Genomic DNA, 15,886 nt, shown 5'->3' with positions numbered 1-15,886 from the left:
AGGCTATAATTAAAAACCTGCTCATGCTTTTCCAATCTTCTGCTAATTTAACTCACTGGTGATTTTTCATGCTCATGAAAAGTGAATTTTCTATAATCAAATGAGGATTCCAGAAGAAGGGGCTACTGAAATGGTCTCTTCGACTCTGTGATTAATGTCAAAATCTTCTTCAAATCCTGTATCAAGAGCTGTTTATCCTATATCTGGAGGCTCAATTCTATCCTCAAATACAAACACAATCTTGCTCTAAGCAGGAGAAACTTCCTTCCTTATTTCTTAGTAACAAAGGTCTTAGCATTTGTAGATCTTTTGGTGATTATACCTCAGATCTTTCTTTTTGACCAATACACTCTTTTGTACTTGAGTCTAATATTGGGTATCTGTCCAATGCCTGATTATCTGGCCTTTGCCTAAATTCCTATCATAATATCCTGTTTCCAATATCCTTCTATAATAGTGTTTTAACTAAGGCTGTGCATCGGAATGAACTTTTAAGTTTTCCTAAAACAGATTTCTAAGCCAGACTTCAATCATATTTGTAGTTAGAAGATCAGGGCTAGAGTCTAGGCTTCCACATTTAAAAGTGTCCACAGACCATTCCTTACTGCTGTGACTTTCTCTAAGAGTTTGCTTCATCTCACCTTTAGCTTCTATTCCACCTTTGTCTGTTATGTTTACCAACCAACCAAAAATCAATATTGCACAATGCAAGCCTGGGCAGAAACATCAGAAAAACCAGTATATTTATTTGCAATGTATGCTTATATATGTTTATAAAGTTATTATTACGAAAAATAAATATGTATCTATAAAAAAATCCCATTTCAAGTAGCAACATAAAGAATAAAATATTTAGGAATAAACTTAACCAAGGTGGTGAAAGATGTACACCAAAAACTACAAAATCATTGATGAAAGAAATGAAAGAAGACACAAAATATAGAAATATATCCCATGTTCATGGATTGGAAAATGTAATGTAATTAAAATGTCTGTATTACCCAAAGCAATCTGCAGATTCAATGCAATCCCTATCCAAACCAAAATGACATCGATCACAGACATAGAAAACAATCCTAACATTCACATGGAATCAAAAATACCCCAAATAGTCAAAGCAATCTTGAGCGAGTACAACAAAGTACTTCCTGATTTCAAAATACATTACAAAGCAAACATAATTAAAACAGTATGGTACTGGCTTAAAACAGACATATAGAACAATGAAACACAATAGAAATCCCCAAAATAAGCCCACACATATACAATAAATTGATTTTCAACAATGCTGCCAATACTACACAATGGGGAAAGGATAGTCTCTCCAACAAATGGTGTTGGGAAAAAATGGATATCCACATGCAAAAGGATAAATTTACACCCTTATCTTACAACATACCCACAAATTCACTCAAAATGAATTAAAAGCTTTAACATATATGACCTGAAACTGTAAATCTATGAGAAGAAAACTTAGGGGAAAAATCTTCATGCCATTGGTGTAGGAAGTGATTTCTTGAATGTGACACCAAAAGCACAACAACAAAAGTAAAAATAAACAAGTGAAACTACATCAAAATAAAAAAAATTAAAAAAAAACTTCTGCATGGCAAAGGAAACAATCCACAGAGTGAAAAGGCAACCTATGGAAAGGGAGAAAATATGTGCAAACCATATATCTGGAAAGGGACTAATATCCAAAATATATCAAGAACTCCTATAACTCAATAGCAAAATAACCCAAGTAAAAAATGTGCAAAGGACCTGAATAGACATTTCTCCAACAAAGACATACAGATGGCCAACAGATATATGAAAGGGTGCTTGATATCACTAATCATCAGAGAAATGAAAATCAAAACCATGATGAGATATCACCTCACACCTGTTAGGATGGTGATTATATATATACATGTATATAAAGATAACAAGTGTTGGGGAATTTGTGAATGTAAAATGACACAGCTGCTATGGAAAATAATATGGAGGTTTCTCAAAAAACTTAAACATAGAGCTACCATATGATCCTGCAGTCCCACTACTGAGTATATATCCCAAAGAGCTGAAATCAGGATATCAAAGAGATACCTGCACTCTCATGTTCATTGCAGCATTATTCATAATACCCAAGATATGGAAACAACCTGAAGCTCATCAAAGGATGAATGCATAAAGAAAATTTGGTATATGCATACAGTGGAATATTATTCAGACTTAAAAACAGAAGAAGGGCTTCCTTGGTGGCACAGTGGTTGAGAGTCCGCCTGCCAATGCAGGGGACGTGGGTTCGTGCTCCAGTCCAGGAAGATCCCACATGCCGCAGAGAGGCTAGCCCTGTAAGCCATGGCCGCTGAGCCTGTGCGTCTGGAGCCTGTGCTCCAAAATGGGAGAGGCCACAACAGTAAGAGGCCCGCGTACTGCAAAAAAAAAAAAAAAAAAAGAAGGAAATCAGATTCTTTACTCATATAGGTTATTACAGAATATTGAGAATCTGAAAAAGAATGAATATATGTATAACTGAATCACTTCGCTGTACACTTGAAACTAACACAACATTGTGAATCAACTATACTCCAATAAAAAACAAACAGAAGGAAATCTTGTCATATGTGCCAATATGGATGTACTTGGAGGACATCATGCTGAGTGAAATAAGCTGATCACAGAAGGACAAATACTGTATGATTCCACTTACATGAGGTACCTAAAATAGTCTAACTCGTAGAAACAGTGAAGAATGGTGGTTACCAGAGGGCGGAGGGAAGGGGAAATGGGGAATTTGTGTCCAATGGATATAAAATTAGGTATACAAGATGAATAATTTCTAGAGATCTGCTGTACACCATTGTGCCTATAGTTAACAATACCATATTGTGCACTTTAAATTTTGTTATGAGGGTAGATCTCATGTTAAGTGTTTGTACCACAATAAAAAATGTGGTATATACATATAATGGAATGCTATTCAGCCTTACAAAGGAAAACAGTTCTGATACATGATGCAACATGGATGATCCTTGAAGACATTATGCTCGCTGAAATAAGCCAGATACAAAAGGACAAATACTGTATGATTTCACTTATATGAAGTACATACAATAATCAAACACATAGAGACAGAAAGTGAATAGTACGGTGGTTACCAGGGGCTGGTGGGTAGGAGAGAATGGGGAGTCATTGTTTAATGGGTACAGAGTTTCAGTATGGGATCATGAAAAGTTCTGAAGGTGGATAGTAGTGATGGTTTGACAACAATGTTAATGTACTTAATGCCACTGGACTGCACATTTAAAATAATTATAATGGTGAATTTTATATTATATATATTTTGCCACAGTAAAAATAAAACATAATTGACTCTTTAAACAAAGATGATAACAATATGTTGTGGGGTTAATGAAATATGAAATAGTAATATATATGGCAACATACCATAACGAACATATGGCAAGAGATTGGAAACTTACTATTATAAATTTCTAACAGGATTTTTTTAAGTGGTATAGTGCCGCTTGAAAGAAGACCATGATAAAGTAAGACTCTGTATTACAAATCCTAAAAGAACCACTAAAACAGCAAAATGAATAATTTTAGTGAGTAATCCAGCAAGAGAGATAACTTGGGATCATAAAAAAACCATTCAATTAATACAAAATAAGGTTAAAAAAAGGAGGGAAAAGGTAACGAAGGAAATATAGAAAACAAAGAACATGAAGCACATTAAATTTAAACGGTCTAAGTCAAGGCCTAGCAAACCTTTTCCTTAAAGGGCCACATAGTAAATATTCTTGACTTGAAAGCCTGCATTCTCTGTGCAACTATTCCAATATGTCATTGGACTAAAAAGCATTCATAGTCAATACATAAATGAATAAGCAAGTCTGTGTTCCAAAATAAACTTTATTTATAAAAATGTGTAGGTGACCATTCTTTGCAGACCCCTCTAAATGGCCCCAATACTACTTCAAATAAAAGGCAGATATCATGGGATTGGATAATAGAGTAAGATTGAAAAATGAGCTGACCAAAATAAACATAATTCAGATTCGAAGGCAAAAATAGGCTTGTGATATACATATATTTCATGCTAATGATAAGCAAAAGAAACCTAAAGTAGCTATACTTATCTCAGACAAAGTAGGTCTCAGAACTAATAATATCAACATGTTTAAAGGAGATTGTGTCACAGTGATTAAAGGGGTCAATTCATCAAGGGGACATTAAAAATCCTAAACATTTCTGCATCTGTCAGAGCTTCAATATACAAAAAGCAAAAACTGATGCAGCTACAAGGAGAAACAATAAAATCCACAGTTATACTTGGAGATTTCAAGGGTTCTCTCTCAGCAACAGATAGAACAAATAGACAGACAATCAGCAGTGAGGTAGAACTGAGCAAGGCCATCAAATCAAATATAACATACTGACATATAGAATACTTCATACATGGAAAGGAGAATATAAATTATATTCAAGAGAATATGTAACATTCATCAAATAGCCAAATATCTTGGTTCATGAAACAAGCCTTACCAGATTTAAGAAAATGGACAACAAACAAAGTGGGTTCTCAGACTGTGATGAAATTAAAGTAGAAATTAATAGCAGAAAAATCTCCTAACACATGTAATTAAGCAGCACACCTCTAAATAAGCCTTAGGTCAAGCAGGAGATCTGAGTTGAAGTTAGAAACTATTTTGAAGTGAACAATAATAAAAATATAATACATAAAAATGCGTGGGATGCAGCTAAGGCAGTCCTTATGGAGAAATTTGTAGGTTTAAATGCTTATGTCACAAAGGAAGGAAAGTCTCAAATTAATAATCTAAGATTCATTCTTAGGAAAGGAGAAAAGAGGAGCACAGTGAAGCCAAATCAGGCAGAGGAAAGGAAAAAAAAAGATAAAAGCCAAAATCAATGCAACTGAGACAGAAAAACAGAGAAAATCAATAAAACAACAACAAAAAAACCCTAATCTTGGCTTGGAAAAGATTAATAAATTAATAAATCTCTTGCAAGACTTGACAAATATAAAAGGTGTGAAGATACAAATATCAGTATAAAGAATGAACAAGGAGATATCATCATAAAGTTGGAAACATTAAGACAGAATACTACAAAATGACCCTACGATGAAAACTAGATCGTTTACGTAAAGACAGACTATTTCCTTAAAGAACAAGAGCTACTAAAAATGCCTCCAAGTCCAAATAGTTAATGTGAATATTCATATAACTATTAAAGAAATCAAATTCATAGTCAAAAACATTTTAAAACGGAAATCTCCAGGCACTCGTGATTTCTTTGGAAAATCCTCCCAAACAGTTAAAGAGGAAATAATACCCACTGTATACACATTTGTGCAAAAACATTGAAGAGGAGGAAAACATCAAAACTCCATATCTAGTTTATGAGGTTGAAATTACCCTGATACTAAAACCAGATAAAGACATTACCAAAAAATTAATCTACAGTCCAATACCTCTAAAGAACATAGATACACATAATTGTCAAGGAATTATTAGCAGATGATATCCAGAAACATATTAAAAAGGATGCTACACCATGACGAAAAGTAATGTGCCATGAGAATGCAAGGTTGTTTCAATATTTGGAAATTAACAAATGTAATCCATCATATTAACAGATTAAAGAAGAAAGACCATATGATTATGACAATAGATGCAGAAAAAGTATTAGACAAAGTGCAACATGCATGCACTTTGTGATTAAAACTCTCATAAAAGTAGGACTAGAAAGGTAGGTACTTCCTCAAACAAAACACATTTACAAAAACCTACAATTAACATTATACTTAATGTTAAATTACTGAATGCATTTCCCCTGAGATCAGGAATAAGGTAAGGAAGTTCTCTCCTAACAATCCTATTCAACATGGCACTGAAAAGTCTGAGCCAGTGAAATAAGGCAAGATGAAGAATTAAAAATGCATACCATTTGGAAAAGAAAAAGTAAAATGATCCTTCATCACAGACGACATTATTGTCTACATAGAAAAACCCAAAGAAGGACTCTACAAAAAACTTCTAAAACCAATAAAGGAGTTTAGGAAGGTGGCAGGATACAAGATCAACACACAAAAATCAAACTTATTTTTATACACTAGAAATTTCCAATCGTATGTGAAAGAACCCTCAGATAAGCCTGAAATCTTACCCCAAAACTAACTCAAAGTGGATCAAAGTCTAAATGTAAACTGTAAATCTCTAAAACTTTTAGAATAAAGCATAGGGGAATATCTTCATAAATTAGAGTTAGACAAAGACTTCTTAGATGTGACGTCAAAATTGTGATCCATAAATGAAATAATTGATAAATTGGACAATTTCAAGATTAAAAACTTTTCTTCTCCTAAAGACACTATTAAAGAAGGAGAGAATAAGCTACAGCCTAGAAGAAAATATTTGCAAATAAAATATCTGAAACAGGATTTGTATGCAGAATATCTAAAAACTCTCAAACTCAACAATAAGTAAACAAAAAACTTACTTGTAAAGTGAGCAATAGACATTGAGATTTCAACCAAGATGATGTAAGGATGACACATAAGCACATGAACAGTGTTCAACATCATTAGCTACTAGGAAAATGCAAACAAATCTAACAGGAGATACCAACATGCATCTACTCAAATGACTAAAATCGTACACACACACAGACACACAGACACACACATTACAAAGTGCTGGAAATGATGTGGAACTACTGGAACCCTCAGACATTGCTGAGGTGAATGCTAAAAGTTGGATCAACCTGGCACACGTGTTTGCAGTCTCTTCCAAATTTAAACCAGTACTTTCCATATGATCCAGCAGTCCAAATCCTGGGTATCTAACCCAGAAAATTGATTGAAAAGTTATGTTCACTAAAGAACCTGTATGCAAATGTTTATGGCAGGTCTATGCATATTTCACAAAAGTGGAAACAACCCAGATGCCTTTCAACAGGCAAATGGATAAAATGCATCATGGTACATCCATACAATTAAATTGAATGAACTGTTAATGCATGTGACAACTTGGATGGATCACAAGGTACTGTACGATTTCATTTATATATCATTCTCAAAATGACAAAATTATACTGATGGAGAATAGATCAGTGGTCGCTGAGATTTGGGGCCAAGGTAGTTGTGTGATGGAACAGTTCCATATCCTGATTGCAGTAATGGTTACACTAATCTATACATTTGTTAAAATTCATATGGTTTTATGCCAAAATCCCCACAAATTTTACAGGATGATAGTTTGAAAAATTTTAAATTTAAAAATCATGCACACACACACACACACACACACACACACAGACACAATATACCACTACACAATTATTAACAAGGCTAAAGTTTAAAAAGTTGATTTTTATCAAGTACTGGTGAGGATGTGGTGGAGCTAGAACTTGAATATACTGCTGCTGGAAATATAAAATGGTACAACTACACTGGAAAAATGTTTGGTAATATGTCTTAGCCCATTCAAGCTGCTATAACAAAATACCACAGACTAGGTGGCTTATAAACAACAGAAATGTATTCCTTACAGTTCTGCAGCCTGGGAAGTCCAAGATCGAGGAGCCAGCATGGTCATGTTCTGGTGAGGGCTTTCCTCTTGGTTTGTACCAGATGCCTTCTCACTGTGTTCTCACATGGAAGAAGGGCCGAGCTGGCTCTCTGGAGCCTCTTTTACAAGGGCATAAGTGTTATTCATGAGGGCTCCATTGTCATGACCTTGTCACCTCCCATAAGCCCCATGTCCCAATACTATCACATTGGGCATTAGGATTTCAACATATAAATTTGGGGGGAACACAAACATTTACACCATAGCAGGTGGTTTCTTAAAATATTACACATACACCTATGATATGATCCAGACATTCTAGACAGTCCTAGAAATTTAGGACTAGAAAAGAAATAGAAGAGAAAGGAAAGCATATGTACAAACAAAAACTTGTATATGAATGCTCAGAGAAGCTTTATTTGCAATAGCCAAATAATAAAACATCGTTAGGGTCCATCAACACGTGAATGGATAAGCAAACTTTGGTATTTCCATATAATGGAATACTCATAGCAATAAAAAATAATGAACTATTGATACACATCACAACATCAAATGAATCTCAATATGCTGAGTGTAAGAAGCCAGAAGAAAATAAGTATATACGCTATGATTAAATTTATGTAAAATTCCAGAGAATGCAAACTAATATATACTGACAAAGATCAGATCAGTGATTGCCTGGGGACTAGAGGGAGTAAGGAGAGGCAGGAGGCAGGGATTAAAAAAGAGCAGGAGCAGGAAATCCATCACATCAAAATGTCGCATTAACACTTATCCGTTGGAGAGGTGTGTGTGAAAGGAAAGGACAACGAAGTAAGATTGCACAGGGTGCCTCCAAGTTACTCACAAGATTCTAGACCTTACTGAGTGCAGTGATCATGCACTCTGCCTGATCAATGTACAAATTACAAAAAAATTTTATACTCCCTCCTGTAAGTGTGAAACATTTAAGAAAATACAGTAGAGTCATTTTATAGACCAGTGATTCATACAATTTTAGAGATGGATGGAGTACTATGATCATCGACTGTGAACTCCTCAGTTTACATGGAGATAAGTGAAGGAACTTGCCTCTGGTCAAACAACAAAAACTTTTAGGCCTCCTTACTCCCACAGGAGTGCTCTTTTCATTACTCCACCTTCCTTTTCTCATCTCTTGAGCTAGTTCTCTTTCTGTGACTTCAGTTAAACCCTCTGCCTGCCCCCTCACAAGTAAAAACATTCTTACATTCATATATAAACATATATATACACAAATACAACACAATACATGCATGCATACATACATATATGGTGTGCTGTTAGTGTTTAACAACCAGCTCTATGGGAGGGTGACAAATTTGTAGCACACACTGACCAATTTCTGTGATCTCATTTCTCCTACCACGGTTCATTTCAAGCTCCCTATATGATGTCACTGAATGCAGAGTCTTGGAAGCAGAGTGCCATTTATAGTTTTTTCACCATACAGATACAGTAGATGAAAATAAGCACAAGAGCACAGATTAATAGTAAAATGTAGTAAAGTACTTAGGAAAAGATGAGTTTTGAGTGTTTACTACCTTTGGTTTTAATATAATTTATTTAATTGTAAGTTTACATAATTTGATATTCACTAATGATATGCTTCCCAACGGACTCAAAATTTCCTAAACTTTTTAATGATCGACTAATCACCACCAGTTGGTTTGAGGTAGCTCTAGCATACCATTGCTGCATAAACAAATGCAAACGTTGGTGAGTGCTTCAAAGGTCCCTTGGAGTGTTTTTCCCCACTATAAAAGCAAACAGAGTAAGCCTGCATTGTTGCCCTTATGTGCAACACTTTAGAATTTGGCAAAATAGTGGGTTAACTTTATGGACCATTCTTGGATCACCCTTAGCAAATAAATGGTAGAATTAATAGCCTACAAACCCTCCATCCACTGGTGTCAACACACGTGTTTTGCTTCTTTCCCAATAGGGGACATCTCCACCCAGCTATTTCTTGCCATCATAGTAAAATACTTTGTCCAAGTTCCTCTCTCTTCTTCTCCCTGCAGGTGACCCCATTTGGCCCTGTGTGGTGTGCGATGCCTCTCACGCTCTGAGATATTGTGAGTAATAAAATTTTCTCTCAAAGGCAGTTGACTCCATTTCTTTCATCTTACCATACCAGATTACAACAAATCCTGGGTACAGTGGCAAGACCATAACCTGTAGGATGGACTGTCAGGCTGAAGACCAGGGGAACATTGTTGCTGCAGAATCCCTCTTGATCAGGGGGAGGTCTATTCAGGCCTTCAGCTGATCTGATGATACCTATATGCATTAAGAGGGGAAGTCTGCTTCACTCAAAGTCCTCTGATTTAAATGTTAAATCTCATCTAAAATACCCTCACAGAAACATCCAGGACAAAGTTTGACCACATATCTGCACACAGTGGCCCGGCTAAGTTGACACATAAAACTAACCATCAAAAGTCCACTCCTTGTCATCTTGATACCCATATGTATCACCTTAAACTGTACTTAACCTTTAAATAAAGACAATAACAAGGCCATACTTCCACCTATCATGATACAACTAGCCTGCATACAAATGAAAACACACTAACCCTTTTACCACAACAGGATGCAAAGTCCTTGGGTGATGTTTATTCTCTCTTGAGATCCCCTAACTTAAACACTATGACACACATTTAACGATGTTTAAATGAATAAGATATCAAGTCAATATATCTTATGTTGCAAGATAAGGGGATGACAGAGGAAAAGAAGTGTTATTAGATAGACAGATATAGATATAAGGAACATATTCATAACAAAATAAGGAAGAAATACTCATAACAGTTAAAAGTCCTCCTTTCTGCAGCTGGTCACGTGGCCATAGCTGATATTTGTAATTACCTTTTTCTACTACTCATTCCGTATCCCCTTTGCCCTAAGCAAGTCTCTCAGCCAGCCAGCCATGGCTTTTCATCTGGTAGGGTGCCACAGACTTTCATTCCTGAAGTGTCTGGTCCATCTGTAGTCCTGCCTGAATTAGGTTATTGCAGTTTTCCATTGGATTTAATCGCAGGGCATGTTATTACTCAGAGATACCTTAAGGATCTCCTGTATTCTGGACATACTCTGCCATACTTCTATCGTGAAGTGGCAGTCCAATTTTCCCCCGGTAGTTGGGATCAATAACCTCAGCCAGCACAGCAACTCCCTTCTTTACCTGTTGATTCAGAGGCATGAGGAGCCCAAAGTGGCTACGTGGTGGTGTTAATTTTCAATTCAATGGAATCATTGTTGTGTTCCTGGTGGAAGCACTCCTCCATTTGGAACTAAGACCTCTATCTAAGCTAGCAGAGCATAATATCATGGGGTTAGGAAGCCAACTTTGTGCTAGTGGGCCACTAGGTGTGACAGTGAATGGGAGTCCCACTACCATTTCCACCCCTTGATTCCTGGACCTGTGAAGCCTGGCTATGGGAGAAAAAGCACCATATATTGGATGGTGGATCAGAATATATACAGCCTCCCACAGAACCTTGCCCAAGCCCTGCAAGGAATTGCCACTTAGCTGGTTCTGTAAGTGAGTCTACAAAAGACCTTCCCCAAGGGGACCCAGCCACCCCTACATTCAAGTGGCTCTGGTCAAGTTTATCTGGCTCAAGTCAGGGGATTGATTGTGGGGCTGTGACCTCCCCATGGGTTTGTTTGTCTTTTTTAAGTTTTGTTCACTTGACCTAGAATTTTTCTGGTTATACAGATCAAGTAAGACTTTAGTAGGTTTCCTGTGTATGACTCTTCTAGAAACATCATGATCAATTAGCAAACAGCATAGGCCTCTAGACGCCAGACTTTTCCAATTGTCGCTTTAACTCTGCTGTTCATTATGGTAATCATACCCACCTTACCTTCGGAGGTTGAGTGATGCCACTTGGCCCCTGCCATCCTGGGGATACAATTACTCCCATTGCCTGTAGGCTCCCCAATTCAGCGGTGGCAGTTCCCACTGTAAGCTCTGGTCTACAGAGAACAGTGATCATGAAGCTCTTCAAGAATGCTGGGGCTCCCCTCATGAATTTATTTCTCACATTCATGGTAAAAAGTGTGTCCTGTGGGGCCTCCTAAGCAGGGTGAAAAGGTCTTAAATGACAAATCCACTGTAACTTTCCAAACTTCTTAAGACTTCGAATTATTTCTTCTACAGTAAACCAAGGATAGGTCTGGCATTTGTAATTCACTTACCATGGACCACATTTTGGGCCATGTGTTAGCCAACCAACCAAACTCATAGAGCCCTTTGTAATTCTCCTAGTTGCAACATTAAATGTGGGATCTCTGCTTAGTGGGCCTATGTCAATAAATTCACCCTGATCCAACTTTATGTTCTTTCCACCATTATCCCACATCCTTAATAACCATTTCCACACATATCCTCCTATTTGTCTGTGTAAATTAGAAAATATCTAGTACCTCTTATGGAGTATAGCATACCTTCTCATGTGTTACATTTGCCTGCACTTTTAGGGGCCTGATGGAACTTGAGTCTTTTTTTGTTTTGTTTTTGTTTTGTTTTGTTTGTCTTGTTTTTTATTTCTAAGCCTTGAGCATTGGTATTCAATTTAATATTAACAACTTAATAGCTCTGATCTACAGCAGAAAGGCAAAAATCAAAGAGAAGAGAAAGGCCCATCTTGCTGGGGCAGTGAATACTGAGCAAACTCAGAGGGTCGGCATGTCATAAAAATCCCAGCTCAGGAGCCAGGGGTTGGGAGAGGGTATGACCCAGTGTAGGACCTGCCTGAGACCCAGCCAATGGGTCCCCATTTCTCTCCCAAGCCAAGGTGGGTGAGGAGTGAACAGCACACAAATGAGAATCACATTTTCTATGATAGGGTGCCCCACGGATGCCGACAGGGCTCAGGAGAGCTGGGACTTGGGGAGGAGAGACGTGAACACTTCACATCCCCCTGTTACAGGCTGAGCTGTGTACCCCCAGAACCCACATGTTAAAGTCCTAACCCCCAGGACCTCAGAATGTGATGGTATTTGGGGACAGGGTCCTTATAGAGGTAATTAAGGTAAAATGAGGTCATTAGGGTGGACCCCAATCCAATCCTCCTGGTATGCTTATAAGAAGAGATTAGGACACAGAGACACAGAGGGGAGACACATGAGGATGCAGGGAGAAGACAGCGGTCTACAAGCCAAGCAGAGAGGCCTGGAAGGTACCATCCCTGCTGACACCTTGATCTCGACTTCCAGCCTCCAGAAGTGTGAGAGAATAAATGTCTGTTGCCTAGGCACCACCACCACCACCACCACCACCCGATTTGTGGCACTCTGTTATGGCAGTCCAAGCACACGAAGACAACTTGCTTTCTAAAAGATTTTTTAAATGAATCCATCCCCAAACAGAGCCTCTGGGATTGGAAACATCCCACCCGAGCTGTCTCCAGCTGCATTGTAAAGCCAGTTCAGGGCCGGCTGATAGATACAGCCCATTCAGCCATAGCAAGAAATAAAGAAATGCCTCAGAAATCTTTCGCACCATGGACCGTGGAAGCTGGGTCCTCTAGGTTCCAGATGTCTGTGCAAAAGCTAAATGAAAACAACACTGAGTGGCCGAGAAGTAGGGATGTGAGTGGACACTGCAGTCACAGCTAAAGCTTCTGGGACTTATGAGTGAAGTTTTTAAAACTGTAAAATGCTTTTTGGTAAAGAGGCCAATGTGACCCCTGCCCAGGAGATTCCACCAGGACAGACAAGTCATCGCCAATGCTGCAAATCTGCCAGTATGTTTCTCATGCCCTGTGATAAGCTGGAACGACAGGCGCTCCCCTCCCAGGGACTGAGGGTTGGGGTACTGGCTTTTTTCTCTTCCATCTTTTGATCAACAAGGGACTCAGCACCCCGTGGCACCCCAAGTGAAGGGAGGCTGCAAACTCGAGCACTGGTGTTTGGAACCTTCATTTCAAAGGATGCCGCCCACTGCAGAATTACAGGGAAAAGAGGTTAAGAGCATCAACCAGAAGAAGGAGGGGTGTGGGTGGGGAACAACCGCAGGCTTGGAGGGGAGGCCAGGGCACCTCTCGAAGCACCATCCCTGCCACGGTCTCTGCTGCTCCCCGCCATCACTCCACGTGCTTGTACTTGGTGAACAGGTTGTAAAGAACCCGCAGGGTGGATTTGAGGTCCAGGTTCACCACATCTTAGGGGCAAGCCTTGGGTTTCTTAAGGACTCCATCTGGCATCAGTTCAAAGGCAAATGGCACGTGGTAGACCTTTTGATCGAAGCTGTCCATGGTCAGGTAGAAGTTGTGCAGGCATACAAAGTAGTCTTCCAGAAGCCCCATGAACAGAACCAGGTACACGCCATCTGCAAACTGGGTCTCTAGTTCCATCACCCCCAAATTCAGCTTGTTCAGGTGCTTGTTCACAAACGTGATGAGAGACTTCTTCAGCACATTGTGCTTGTCTGGGGCATGGTCGAAGAGCGTGTCGAAGGCATCCCACTCAAACCAACCCATAATCATCTCGGTGGTCGTGGTCAGCTCCTCCATGACATGGCTGGAGTGTAGCAGGCCTTCCCACTTCCGCACGACCACGACTTGCAAGGAGAAGTGTGCGGGAAGGTAGATCAGGCCCGGAAGTGCATAGCCAAGGCCATGAGGAGGTGAAGGATGGCCACCAGGTTCTTCCCGTGAATCGAGTCCACGGTCCACTGGAGCACCTGGCCGTGAGGCCACAGCAGCTCCTGCACCACCTCCAGCACCATCTGCAGCTTCTGCTTCAGCCCTATTTCAGACTGGGTCACCTCAGCCACGTTCAGCTTGTGGTCTGCCAGTTTTTCCAGGAGCTTCTGCAGCACCTGCCCATCATACAGGTCCTCCTCCAGCTGCTTCACGATGATCCTCTCCTCCATCAGGACATCATTGATCCAATCGATGAGAACCTTGACCAGCTCCTTGAATCTGGGGTCATCCCTGGAAGTGCAGTCAATCACCGTGTGCTCCTAATTCTCCTCGAGCAAGGTGTCTTCTGGGTAGATCTCCACTGAGGCAGGGGACATTGGCGAGTTGATGGCATTTTTCCCTTCGTGCAGGTCACTCACCTCCTTGGCCTTCTTCTTCCTCACGAACGTGCCGCCCAGCTTTCCCAGGAACGACTTGTCCTTCTTCATCCTGTGGGGCTGCAGGGTGGGAAAGCACAGTGTTGTGGAGGACATGGGGCATGCGGGGACCCCAGCAGCTGGGCACCTGTGCAGTACCTGTGGGGGCTTCCCTGGTTGCTGTCGCCTGGTCTGGAACTTGAGTCTTGCTATAGGTCTACAAGCAGAGAGAAGTGGTGGGGTAGGTCCTGAGGCACATCAGCAGTGTCTTTCAAGGAATCTTCCTCAGGGGAGGCCATTACAGTTTCCTCAGGTGGCACAGGGTTAAGCTCCTCAGACTGGGGTTCAGACACTGCTTCTACTGGCAATGATGATGCATGAGATTTGAGGGTCTCGATGTCCCCAGCTTCATCAGGGTCTTCCCATGTGTGCCCATCCAACTTTCAAGATCCCAATCCTTCCCAACCAAAGCCTTCACTTTAATGGTAGACTTGTGGCACAACTGGGGATCCAATTTGCAGTGTAATTCAGCCACTCACAGGATGAGATTCTGGGTTTTGTTTTCAGCAATCTCAACCCTGTGGGCAGACATAGATGCTTTCAGGTCCTTTATGCATTGTTTAAACAGGGAGTTTGAGTCTCTGAGCTCATTCTTTTCTTTTCGTACTTTGTTCAGTGCCATTGGGAGCAGCTAGCATTTCTCATTATATTCCATATTTTGACAAGAATATTTGAATGTACATAGTCACCCAGATTTTGCCTCTTATAAGTACTTGATGAGGAGTATCCCATGATGAGATTTTGTGTACCTCTATTGCCACATTATGCCATGGACTATCAGTGCACTCTTTACTACTAGAAATAGAGTCATTAGTGTCTTTAAATATAATCAAATTAGAGGGTCAGTTCCAGTATCTTAACAACCAATTCAGAAAACTCATCCTTAAGATTCTGTTCTTTAGAACCAATCCTGGTACCAAAATCTGCATGAGTCAGGGTTCTCCAGAGAAACAGAACCAATAGGATGAATGAATGTGTGTGTGTGTGTGTGTGTGTGTGTGTGTGTATGTGTGTGTAGGGAGAGAGAGGCAGAAAGACAGAAAGACACACACACACGCACACACACACACACACAGATAGAGACAGACAGACAGACAGAGGTTTATTTCAAGGAGTTGGAAAGTCCAAAATCTACAGGATGGACTGACAGACC

General features: G+C 39.6%; 1 pseudogene; it reads right to left on the bottom strand.

The window, feature by feature from the left end:
* Positions 1–13,696: 13,696 nt before the first annotated feature.
* On the bottom strand, positions 13,697–14,790 carry LOC132513734 (beta-parvin-like; annotated as a pseudogene).
* Between the last annotated feature and the right edge of the window lie 1,096 nt (positions 14,791–15,886).

This window comes from Lagenorhynchus albirostris, chromosome X (assembly GCF_949774975.1).
Source record: "Lagenorhynchus albirostris chromosome X, mLagAlb1.1, whole genome shotgun sequence".
NCBI lineage: Eukaryota > Metazoa > Chordata > Mammalia > Artiodactyla > Delphinidae > Lagenorhynchus > Lagenorhynchus albirostris.
Note: the sequence above shows the minus strand (reverse complement) of the source record. Positions and strands in the feature narration are given on the sequence as shown.